Consider the following 11,015-nt stretch of genomic DNA (forward strand, 5'->3'; position numbering starts at 1 on the left):
CCAGATAATGCGCTTTAACCAAAGATTTTTGGTATCCATTACTGGGAGTTACAGGTTAGGTACTGTTTGGTGCAGCACAATCTGTAGTTAATCACTCTAAATGTAAAAACGTCCGATGTATCAAAATACACTACCGACATTTACCCTAACTGTACACTACTGGTCAAAAGTTTTAGAACACCTACTCATTCAAGGGTTTTTCTTTATTTTACTATTTTCTACATTATAGGATAATAGTGAAGACATCAAAACTATTAAATAACACATATGGAATCATATAGTAACCAAAAATATTTGAGATTCTTCAAACAGCCAATCTTTGCCTTGATGACAGCTTTGCCCACTCTTGGCATTCTCTCAACCAGCTTCAACTGGAATGCTTTTCCAACAGTCTTAAATGAGTTCCCACATATGCTGAGCACTTGTTGGCTGCTTTTCCTTCACTCTGCGGTCCGACTCAACCCAAACCATCTCAGTTTGAGGTCCGGGGATTGTGGAGGCCAGGTTATCTGATGCAGCACTCCATCACTCTCCTTCTTGGTAAAATAGCCCTTACACAGCCTGGAGGTGTGTTGGGTCATTGTCCTGTTGAAAAGTAAATGATAGTCCCACTAAGCCCAAACCAGATGGGATGGCATTTTGCTGCAGAATGCTGCGGTAGCCATGCTAGTTAAGTGTGCCTTGAATTCTAAATAAAACACAGACAGTGTCACCAGCAAAGTACCCCCACACCATAACACCTCCTCCTCCATGCTTTACGGTGGGAACTACACTTGCAGAGATCATCCGTTCACCCACACCGCGTCTCACAAAGACATAGCGGTTGGAACCAAAAATCTCCAATTTGGACTCCAGACCAAAGGACACATTTCCACCGGACTAATGTCCATTGCTCATGTTTCTTGGCCCAAGCAGGTATCTTCTTCTTATTGGTGTCCTTTAGTAGTGGTTTCTTTGCAGCAATTCGACCATAAAGGCATGATTCACACAGTCTCCTCTGAACAGTTGATGTTGAGATGTGTCTGTTGCTTGAACTCTATGAAGCATTTAATTGAGCTGTAATTTCTGAGGCTGGTAACTCTATACTCTACAGCAGAGGTAACTCTGGGTCTTCCATTCCTGTGGCGGTCCTCATGAGAGCCAGTTTCATCATAGCGCTTTTTGTTTTTTGCGACTGTACTTGAAGAAACGCTCAAAGTTCTTGAAATGTTCCATATTGACTGACCTTCATGGACTGTCGTTTCTCTTTGCTTATTTGAGCTGTTGTTGCCTTAATAAATATATAATGTATAACCCCCTTACCTTGTCACAACACAACTGATTGTCTCAAACGCATTAAGAAGAAAATAAATTCCACAAATTAACCTTTAAGGCACACCTGTTAATTGAAATGCATTCCAGGTGACTACCTCATGAAGCTGGTTGAGAGAATGCCAAGAGTGTGCAAAGCTGTCATCAAGGCAATGGGTGGCTATTTGAAGAATCTCACATATAAAATATATTTTGATTTGTTTAACACTTTTTTGGTTACTACATGATTCCATATGTGTTATTTCATAGTTTTGATGTCTTCACTATTATTCTACAATGTAGAAAATAGTAAAAATAAAGAAAAACCCTTGAATGAGTAGGTGTTCTAAAACTTTTGACCGGTAGTGTAGATAATTCTGAATTCTAGAGAGTGTAGAAGGGGCTGGTGTCTTTACAAATAATTAACCCCTTGTGATGTACCCCTCTTCTTATGTAACAAGAAGAGTACAGTTGCCTTAAAGTTTCTACCTATAGCCTACATAACCACTTGCCAGTTTCACAAAGTTTATTGGCATCATACAACAACTTTACAATTTACAGTACCTCAAATACGCTACCCATTACAATTAAACAATGAAAAAGCATTGTAGAGAATATTGCGAATAGGTTGATGCGGCGTTAAACGTTTCACAACAGGCAGGCCTACAACCGCCTACTTTATATACTGGTCCTTATTCTCATTCTGTAGTGTTTTAATTTTAAAACATCTAGCGTCTCCTCCACACGAAATACATTTAACTGGGCAATTTGTTTTCGTTTCTTCTACCTAAGAAAACTTAACTCCAGTATCCTTAGCTACGTGTCCTCCAGAGACGGCCTACAACCATCATTAGCGCCCGTTGATTGATCACTCATTCACCGCAGCATCAAGATTTGTTCGACGTTGAGCCATTTAATTAACTCAAGAATATGAGCGAGGAGATAAGGCTATCCCGATACCATCGATTCAGCCACACTGCCAAACTTAGGAAATTTGAAACGTCACTTGGTTTGACTATATAATATTTAAAAAATATATACGTCTGGATCTACAGATGCAGTTCATTAGAATAGGGCACCAAAAGGGAATAAAAGGGAATCTTAGGCTACCCCAAACATTAATCGATACTGTTTATTCATTCAAACCGAAAAGATCAAGCAACATTATATCATGAAAAGTAACGATAGTTCCGAAGTCAAAGTTTCAAGAATACATTTTTTTCTTAATGTGGAAAAAAAATCTATTACATTTGTCTATTCGTAGGAGGCTGAGTAACAACGATACAGCTGTTCCTTACACTACGCTCAGTTAAGACCATTTCCTATTCTTTTTTTATGATTCACAAATTGTTTTATAAAGAATCTCTTACCCCGACCACCAATGTTCACTCTTTCAGAATAGCTGCTGTGTGGAGTCGTGGCACTTTCTCTGAGCTGGCAAAAAGCCACCCCGTTGCCCAAAAAACTAATTTCAAAGAGCGATTTCATTGGATAGAGGGAGATCAGTCAAAGGCATTTAAACTAACCACGTCAGTTTTAGGGTTTCAACTAGTTACCACAGCCACAAAGTCAATATATCGTAATAAATCACGAAAACAACATTTACTTAATTTAAGATTAGATTTTAAGAAGATAAATAGTAGAAAAGGCGGGGTTTATGACTTTGTGGCTGTGGTAACGAGTGAAGACCAAATTTTAGGCTGCAGGAGACAGAGGAGGCGTGACTGTCCCATAAAGCCCGACTACTGGGATTTGTAGTCTCAAATCTAGGTCTCCATATCTATTTCTGTTGTACTGTTCCAGCAATATCTATTATCTCTCTCGCTCTCTCCCACACACGCACGCACGCACACACACACACACACACACACACACACACACACACACACACACACTTCACTCTGTTCTCTCCCATTTAAGTAAACCTCAATTCCCAAGTACTATGCATATCCACATAGCACACATGCAAAGACACCTGTAACAAAATACACATTGCAACACACACACACCTCACCTACACCCAATTGCAGACACACAGCTTCTAAGCACAGCACACATCCTTGACGTGTTTACTCCCAATTCTAAGGCAAACAGTTAGGCAAGCAGGCCAAGTACAACCGGGAAACACTTGGCACCAGTTAATCATTATCATCCAAACACAACATGGAGTACAGGCATTGGACCTTTCTTGCAGCGAAGAAAGTAGAGGTGTATTAAGAACAAAATAAGGCAACGCTTTACTTTAATAGACTATCTACAGACATACAGTACCAGTCAAAAGTTTGGACACCTACTCATTCAAGGGTTTTTCTTTATTTTTACTATTTTCTACAATGTAGAATAATAGTGAATACATCAAAGCTATGAAATAACACATATAGAATCATGTAACCAAAAAAGTGTTAAACAAATCAAAATATATTTTATATTTGAGATTCTTCAATGTAGCCATCCTTTGCCTTGATGACAGCTTTGCACACTCTTGGCATTCTCTTAACCAACTTCACATGCCATCACACCACCACCACCATGCTTGACCTTTGGTATGATGTTCTTACTGTGGAATGCAGAGTTTGGTTTTCGCCAGGCATTACTGGAACCATGTCGTCCAAAAAGTTATACTTTTGAATCATCTGTCCCGAGAACGTTCTTCCAAGAGTCTTGATGATCATCCAGGTGCTTTTTGGCAAACTTGAATCAACTCTTTGGACGAGATGGGTCCCATTATGCCTGGCAAAAACCAAACACTGCATTCCACAGTAAGAACATCATACCAAAGGTCAAGCATGGTGGTGGTGGTGTGATGGTTTGGGGATGCTTTGCTGCCTCAGGACCTGGACGACTTGCCTTAATAGAAGGAACCATGAATTCTGCTCTGTATCAGAGAATTCTACAGGAGAATGTCAGACCATCCGTCTGTGAGCTGAAGCTGAAGCGCAGCTGGGTCATGCAGCAAGACAATGATCCAAAACACACAATCAAGTCTACATGAAAATGGCTAAAAAGCAACAAATTGGAAGTTTTGGAATGGTCTAGTCAAAGTCCAGACCTAATCCCAATTGAGATGTTGTGGCAGGACTTGAAACAAGCAGTTCATGCTTGAAAACCCACACGTCACTGAGTTAAAGCAGTTCTGCATGGAAGAGTGGGACAAAATTCCTCCACAGCGACGTGAGAGACTGATCAACAACTACAGGAAGCATTTGGTTGGAGTCATTGCAGCTAAAGGTGGCACAACCAGTTATTGAGTGTAAGGGGGCAATTACTTTTTCACACAGGGGAATTGGGTGTTGCATAACTTTGATATGAAATAAATATGTAATTGTTGTGTCATTTGTTCCCTTTATCTAATATTAGGTTTTGGTTGAAGATCTGATAACATTCAATATCACAAATATGCAAAAGTAGAGAAAATTTGAAAGGGGGCAAATACTTTTTCACAGCACTGTATATCACAGGGTTAAAGTTTACACCCAAGAATGGCAGGAACAGTGAAAAGCTAATCTCTTACTGTAAAAGTAATTTGACTTTCTCAATAACACCAATGATGCAGTTATCAGTCAAGACTCATAAAACCCATTTTCTATCAGCAAAGATACAGAGAGAGCAGATTACCATCCAGTGATTAAACCACTGCAATTTAGACCTGATTGAATCTTCATGGAAAGAAGAAAAGGCAATGATTGACTTTGCCACCCACACTCCCTTTGTCAAAACTCCCCAGTCATTGGGTGACCTCATTGATGGTGGCATTTGTCAGGTGTGTTTTTGCACACGTCACAGTTTAAGATAACTCCCCATATCCGACCATGATCGCAGAAGATAAATGAACAAATTTGTGCAACAGGCTATGTTTTAATGTCTATTTTAGTGTTATACTCAATGGGTTTTTAAAAATTGCTGTTGTATACTTAAACGATTTACTAAATACACTACATATACAAAGTATGTGGACACCCCTTCAAATTAGTGGATTCAGCTATTTCAGCCACACCCATTGCTGACAGGTGTATAAAATCGAGCACACAGCCATGCAATCTCCATAGACAAACATTGGCAGTAGAATGGCCTTACTGAAGAGCTCAGTGACTTCCAACGTGGCACCGTCATAGGATGCCACCTTTCCAACAAGTCAGTTCGTGAAATTTCTGCCCTGCTAGAGCTGCCCGGTCAACTATAAGTACTGTTATTGTGAAGGGGAAATATCTAGGAGCAACAACGGATCAGCCTCAAAGTGGTAGGCCACACAAGCTCACAGAACGGGACTTCCGAGTGCTGAAGCGCGTAGTGCATGAAAATCGTCTGTCCTCGGTTGCAACACTCACTACCGAGTGCCAAACTGCCTCTGGAAGAAATGTCAGCACAAGAACTGTTCGTAGGAAGCTTCATGAAATGGGTTTCCATGGCCGAGCAACCGCACACAAGCCTAAGATCACCATGAGCAATGTCAAGCGTTGGCTGGAGTGTTGTAAAACTCGCCACCATTGGACTCTGGAGCAGTGAAACGCGTACTCTGAAGTGATGAATCGTGCTTCACCATCTGTCAGTCCGACGGACGAATCTGGGTTTGGCGGATGCCAGGAGAACGCTAGCTTTCCCAATGCATAGTGCCAACTGTAAAGTTTGGTGGAGGAGGAATAATGGTCTGGGACTGTTTTTCATGGTTCGGGCTAGGCCCCTTAGTTCCAAAGAAGGGGGGATAGGTATACAATGACATTCTAGACGATTCTGTTCTTCCAACTTTGTGGCAAAGGCTTGGGGAAGGCCCTTTCCTGTTTCAGCAAGACAATGCCCCTGTGCACAAAGCAAGGTCCACACAGAAATGGTTTGTCGAGATCGGTGTGGAAGAACTTGATTGGCCTGCACAGAGCCCTGACCTCAACCCCATCTAACACCTTTGGGATGAATTGGAACACCGACTGCGAGCCAGGCCTAATCGCCCATAATCAGTGCCCGACCTCAATAGAGTTCTTGTTTCTGAATGGAAGCAAGTCCCCGCAGCAATGTTCCAACATTTAGTGGAAATCTTTCCCAGAAGAGTGGAGGCTGTTATAGCAGCAAAGGGGGGACCAACTTCATATTAATGCCCATGATTTTGGAAATGAGATGTTCGACAAGCAGGTGTCGACATACATTTGGTCATGTAGTGTATGTAAGGTAAAGTTGTGGGTAAGAAGTTAAAGTTTTTAAATAGTTAAATTGAAGTGAAACTAAATTAAAACAGGCAATGCAGGGACTTGGGTGGATGTACATTAGTAAAATATGTCTAGTGAGATCTATCTATCTTCAACATCAGACTCGCAACTTTTCTGTTCACAATCTAGATCCGTCTCTTCACACTACACAAGTATCTCTCCTGGACCTAGTTTGTGTCGTCAAAGTAGTGTAGTGTAAAGAGGCACTTACTATACAGGCAGCAGGCCCGTCATACAGACCTACCTTTGTGCTGAGTACATTGACACAGCCTAGCTCCCTCCACGGGCCTCTCTGGGGCCATGGTGTGGACGACATGCCAGTGCCCTACTGGGGTAGATATGATGTTCAGGGGGGTGAAAAAACAAACATGTTTGTGGGTCATTTCCACCCTCCCTCTCTCGCGCTCTCTCTCTCTTTTCTCCTCCATGCAGAACTGGTAAACCTTTGCACCTCAGACTGTCATTCCACTTTAGAAGAGGATCTGTATTTACACTGATAAAGAGGTCGATTTTCAATGTTGTTCAAATGAACCTGGAGGAGAGAGGCAGAGGGAGAAATATGAGGGACTGTGGGTAATCAAAAGGTTTTCAATAGGTGTTTTATAGTAAACATCCTGGGAAAAACTTGATGAAAACAGTTCAATCTAAATGTTTATGCAATAATTATGAACTGATTCGGCACGTAGACCTCACATACTCAGGAATAGACCCAACACTCCACATTTATCTGATAGAACCTGGGAAAACTGATCATTGGGAAGATAATTTCTATTGGAGTTCTGAGGAGGACAAAGTACTTTTTTTTATTTGCCCAGAAGCTACACCATGGGAAATTAAGTGTTTGCTCAGCACGTTTGCTTGAAAACCATATTAGAGACTCCTACTAGTTTCTATAATTGTTGGTGGGTGCAGATGGATGCCAAAGATACACATGCCAAGAAAGTGACAGAAATTGCTATTTTGGGTTAGCATTGAATGGAATCATGAGAAAATAAGTAGGCCTATTTTGTAGTGTGTCATTATTTTAAAAAAAGATATGCAACAGTGAACATTTGGAGTAGGTTTGTTTGTAATCAAGTTCGCCCACTCCTAAGTGATATCCTGCCAAAAGAGCAGAGGTTTGCACAGTGCAAACGTGTGCCAAGAACACAATTATCAAATACTGCTGATTAACTGGTGAAACCTCTGCCAAAAATCCCAAATATGAGGCAGGATTTTGACTCGGTTTAGAGTACACTACATGGCATGCAGACCTGGGTCATGTTCATTAGGCACCAAATGGGAGAAAACGGACCCAAACAGGGAGGGGCTACTTGCCCTTGTCCAATAAGAAACGCTCATTCTCATTTTCTGTTGCAAAAACGTTTTAAAGAGCATTCCATTGCATGCCCTCATAAACATGACCCAAATCCCTGAGGCTCATGGGAAATGTGACATCTGGTAATTGCACTTTTAGGAAGTTAAACAGAAGAGGGGCATAGTTGGGGGCGGTCAAATATATTTGGGGAGTCTGACTGTTTGCTTTAGCTGTCACAGGCGTTGATAATGCCAGGGAAAAGTGCCCCCCCCCCAACACACTAGTGCAGCGAGAGGCTGGACAACAAAAGCAAAGGTTAGAAAACCTCTGGTACATAAATGACTCTAACATGCAAAAGGTTTGTCAAGACAAGATAAAGTTTAAGGTCTGGTGTCATCTTAGTAAAGCATGAACTTAGTGACTGCTTCGTGATCCTTTTCGAATATCAGATCAAACTTAATATTTCACCAACAACAAATGCAACAATGGCAGAGAGAACGGTTAATTTAGTTTCTGTATGAAGCACTTCGGCAATGATCAGTTCCTATTTCTGAGAAGCTTTCTTATTTTTTATGAACTTAAGTAGTACACTCAAAGTGTGATTCAGTTATTCCATCATTCAATTGAGCTACATCCAAAATGCTAAAAACAATATTTACCAAAGTCAACATGAAGCAACAAAAAAAATCTAACTAAAAAAATCAATTTCTGATAAATAATTCTTAGATGATGCAACACATCAGTCTTTGCAAGCAAAACGTATACTCTTTCAGGAAAATGCTGAGTTCCTGTAGCAGTGGGATTTGGAACATTGTGTACTGTGCTGAAACGTCCACTTAGGTTTTTAGCTCAAGACACATTGAGGGGAGGGAGGGGGATGTGGGATACATTAAAGAGTACAGACACATTCATGCATAAACTGAAACAAAAACTCTCAGACCGATCCTTTCAAAATTCAGTCAGAGCAGTGTTGCATATTCGGGACGTCTGAGTGCATGAATGAACATTGTTAGATAGGAGAGGGGAGGTGCTGTACATTTTTCAGCTTTTCATCCGAAAGTGAGTTGCCACGGCTGTGTTTTATGTACATTATTATGTAATGTTACATAATGTGCAGAAAGGGGAGCTCCTGTGGTTACATGTACCAGTAGAAGATCATGGGATAGGGACAGTGATAGACAAGAGCCATGTTCCCTCTACTTTTTTGGGGCCCTGAGCAAATTTTTGGTCTTGTGAGCAGAAACTTGAACATTGTGAGAACTTTGTGCAACTTCTGACACGCGTTTACACTGAGGCTGTACCCTTACAGTTTTAGACAGTAGCCAATAGGATATTGTGGCTATTTGAGTATAAGGTAGGCCTACCAACAAAACCAATGGAGCAAATCCCATAACATTTTCACATGGAAATAGCATGTAAGAAATGTTTACATTATGAAGGGCTTGACATTAATGAATGATTTTTACTTGGCCAAATAGGTGACTGTCAATTGCATTGTATTGTGTTGTATGATGTAAGAAACCACTTTACCAAAAAAAATGAATTATTATTACCATACAGAGAATTAGACAATGTACAGTAGGCTACCCCTCTGTCTATTGGCTTATTTGCATATTCAAGCCTGCTTGAAAATATAACACTGCCCCTTTAATTAAGACATAAGCTTTTTACCTGACTGCCTTTTGTGCACACGCGCGGCTTCTGCGCTATGATCTGAAGTGATCTGAAAAGCGAATTCACTCGCGGGTGATTGAGAGACGTGGGCTACCCCTGCCTATATAATTCTACTCCGGCTCTGCCTACAACAGAATCACAGACTCAATCTTGCAAAGTTAGATTTGGTTTGGTTTGTTGCATTGAAAGGGGGCTGGTATAATGTTGGTTCGATCACAGAAAAAACGTTGATCTAATGATCTCAACTAATGGTGTGAAGTCAGTGAAGTTCTATCTCTTGAGTCTCTGCGCGGCAGTCCTGGAGGAAGTGCGCGGCCACGAGTGCAAGACATGTCTTTAGTTTCACAAGGCTTTCTTCTAACTGCTTACTGTAGTTCTTCAGCAAGTCGAACTGAGTTTAATTTACTGAATGCTGCCTGTCCCTGGCTTTGTATGTTTTTTGGTTGTATGAATGAGCCAACAAATGTTTGAGATCCCAATATCACAACCAGCCCAGGATTGCCACCGTTTGTCATTGACAAATGAGTGGGGTGCAGTGTTGCCAACTCCTCAGTAAGGAAAGTAGCTATTGGCTGTCCTAAAAGTCGCTAAATGACGTCATCACCTAATTTGCCATGTGCATGTAATTGTGATGGACGCTGTAGGAGAGAGGAATAACGTGTAGGAGACAAAAAGTGAGCCCTTCCAGCAGCACATTGAGAAGAGTAAGAACGATAGGTGTTTTCACGTCAGTCTCCTAAAGTCTCCAATAACACCAGAAAAAGTCGCTAGATTTGTCGCTAGTCGCTTTTTTGAAAATGTGTCGCTAGAGGGGTCTGAATACTCGCTAAATATAGCGACAAAGTCGCTAAATTGGCAATACTGGGGGGTGGCAGTTGCATGACATGACTATCATAGCAAAAATCAATTAACCAAAACTAGCAATATAATTTTAGCGGATTTCAACTATATCTCAGGATATGTGTCTCAAAGTTTCTTTTTAAGTGACAGAATGATAGCAAGGCAGATACCTTTCATCTGTGTTATCACCTTCTGTACCCTGAAAGTGTCAAAGAGCACAATTATCAAATATGAACAATTTGCCTTGCATCAAATATTTACAACTACAAAGATTACAGTTAAATTACATTTAAGTCATTTAGCAGATTTACAGGAGCAATTAGGGTTAAGTGCCTTGCTCAAGGGCACATCGACATATTTTTCACCTAGTCGGCTCGGGGATTAGAACCAGCGACCTTTCAGTTACTGGCACAACGCTCTTAACCACTAAGCTACCTGCCACCTCATGGTCGAGAACATTTTCCTTTAATAAAAGATTTTGGATATGCATCAGTGTCCAGTGTGGATCACATCTAAACACTTATATTGAAGACTTTAAACACATTTTGTATGTTATTTCACATGATTTAATTCGTGTTTTATGTCCAGAATATTTGCATATAATAATAATAATAATAATAATAATTATTATTATTATTATTTGGATAATTGTTTAGAAAGTCGATTAAATCGATTTGTACGACTGTCTCCAGAGTCGGTACTCTACTCTACAGCCTAAA

At 40.7% G+C, this 11,015-nt stretch overlaps 1 protein-coding gene across 3 annotated transcripts in view; it reads right to left on the minus strand.

The window, feature by feature from the left end:
* LOC121572658 (ribosome-binding protein 1) overlaps positions 1-2,763 on the minus strand; it is a 54,853-nt gene extending 52,090 nt beyond the window's left edge. For all 3 annotated transcript variants that reach the window (XM_045213368.1, XM_045213369.1, XM_045213367.1), the window contains exon 1: positions 2,661-2,763. The gene's annotated coding sequence lies outside the window, so the exon portion shown is untranslated. The remainder of the gene's footprint in view (positions 1-2,660) is intronic.
* Between the last annotated feature and the right edge of the window lie 8,252 nt (positions 2,764-11,015).

The sequence above is a fragment of the Coregonus clupeaformis genome, unplaced genomic scaffold (genome assembly GCF_020615455.1).
Source record: "Coregonus clupeaformis isolate EN_2021a unplaced genomic scaffold, ASM2061545v1 scaf0107, whole genome shotgun sequence".
NCBI lineage: Eukaryota > Metazoa > Chordata > Actinopteri > Salmoniformes > Salmonidae > Coregonus > Coregonus clupeaformis.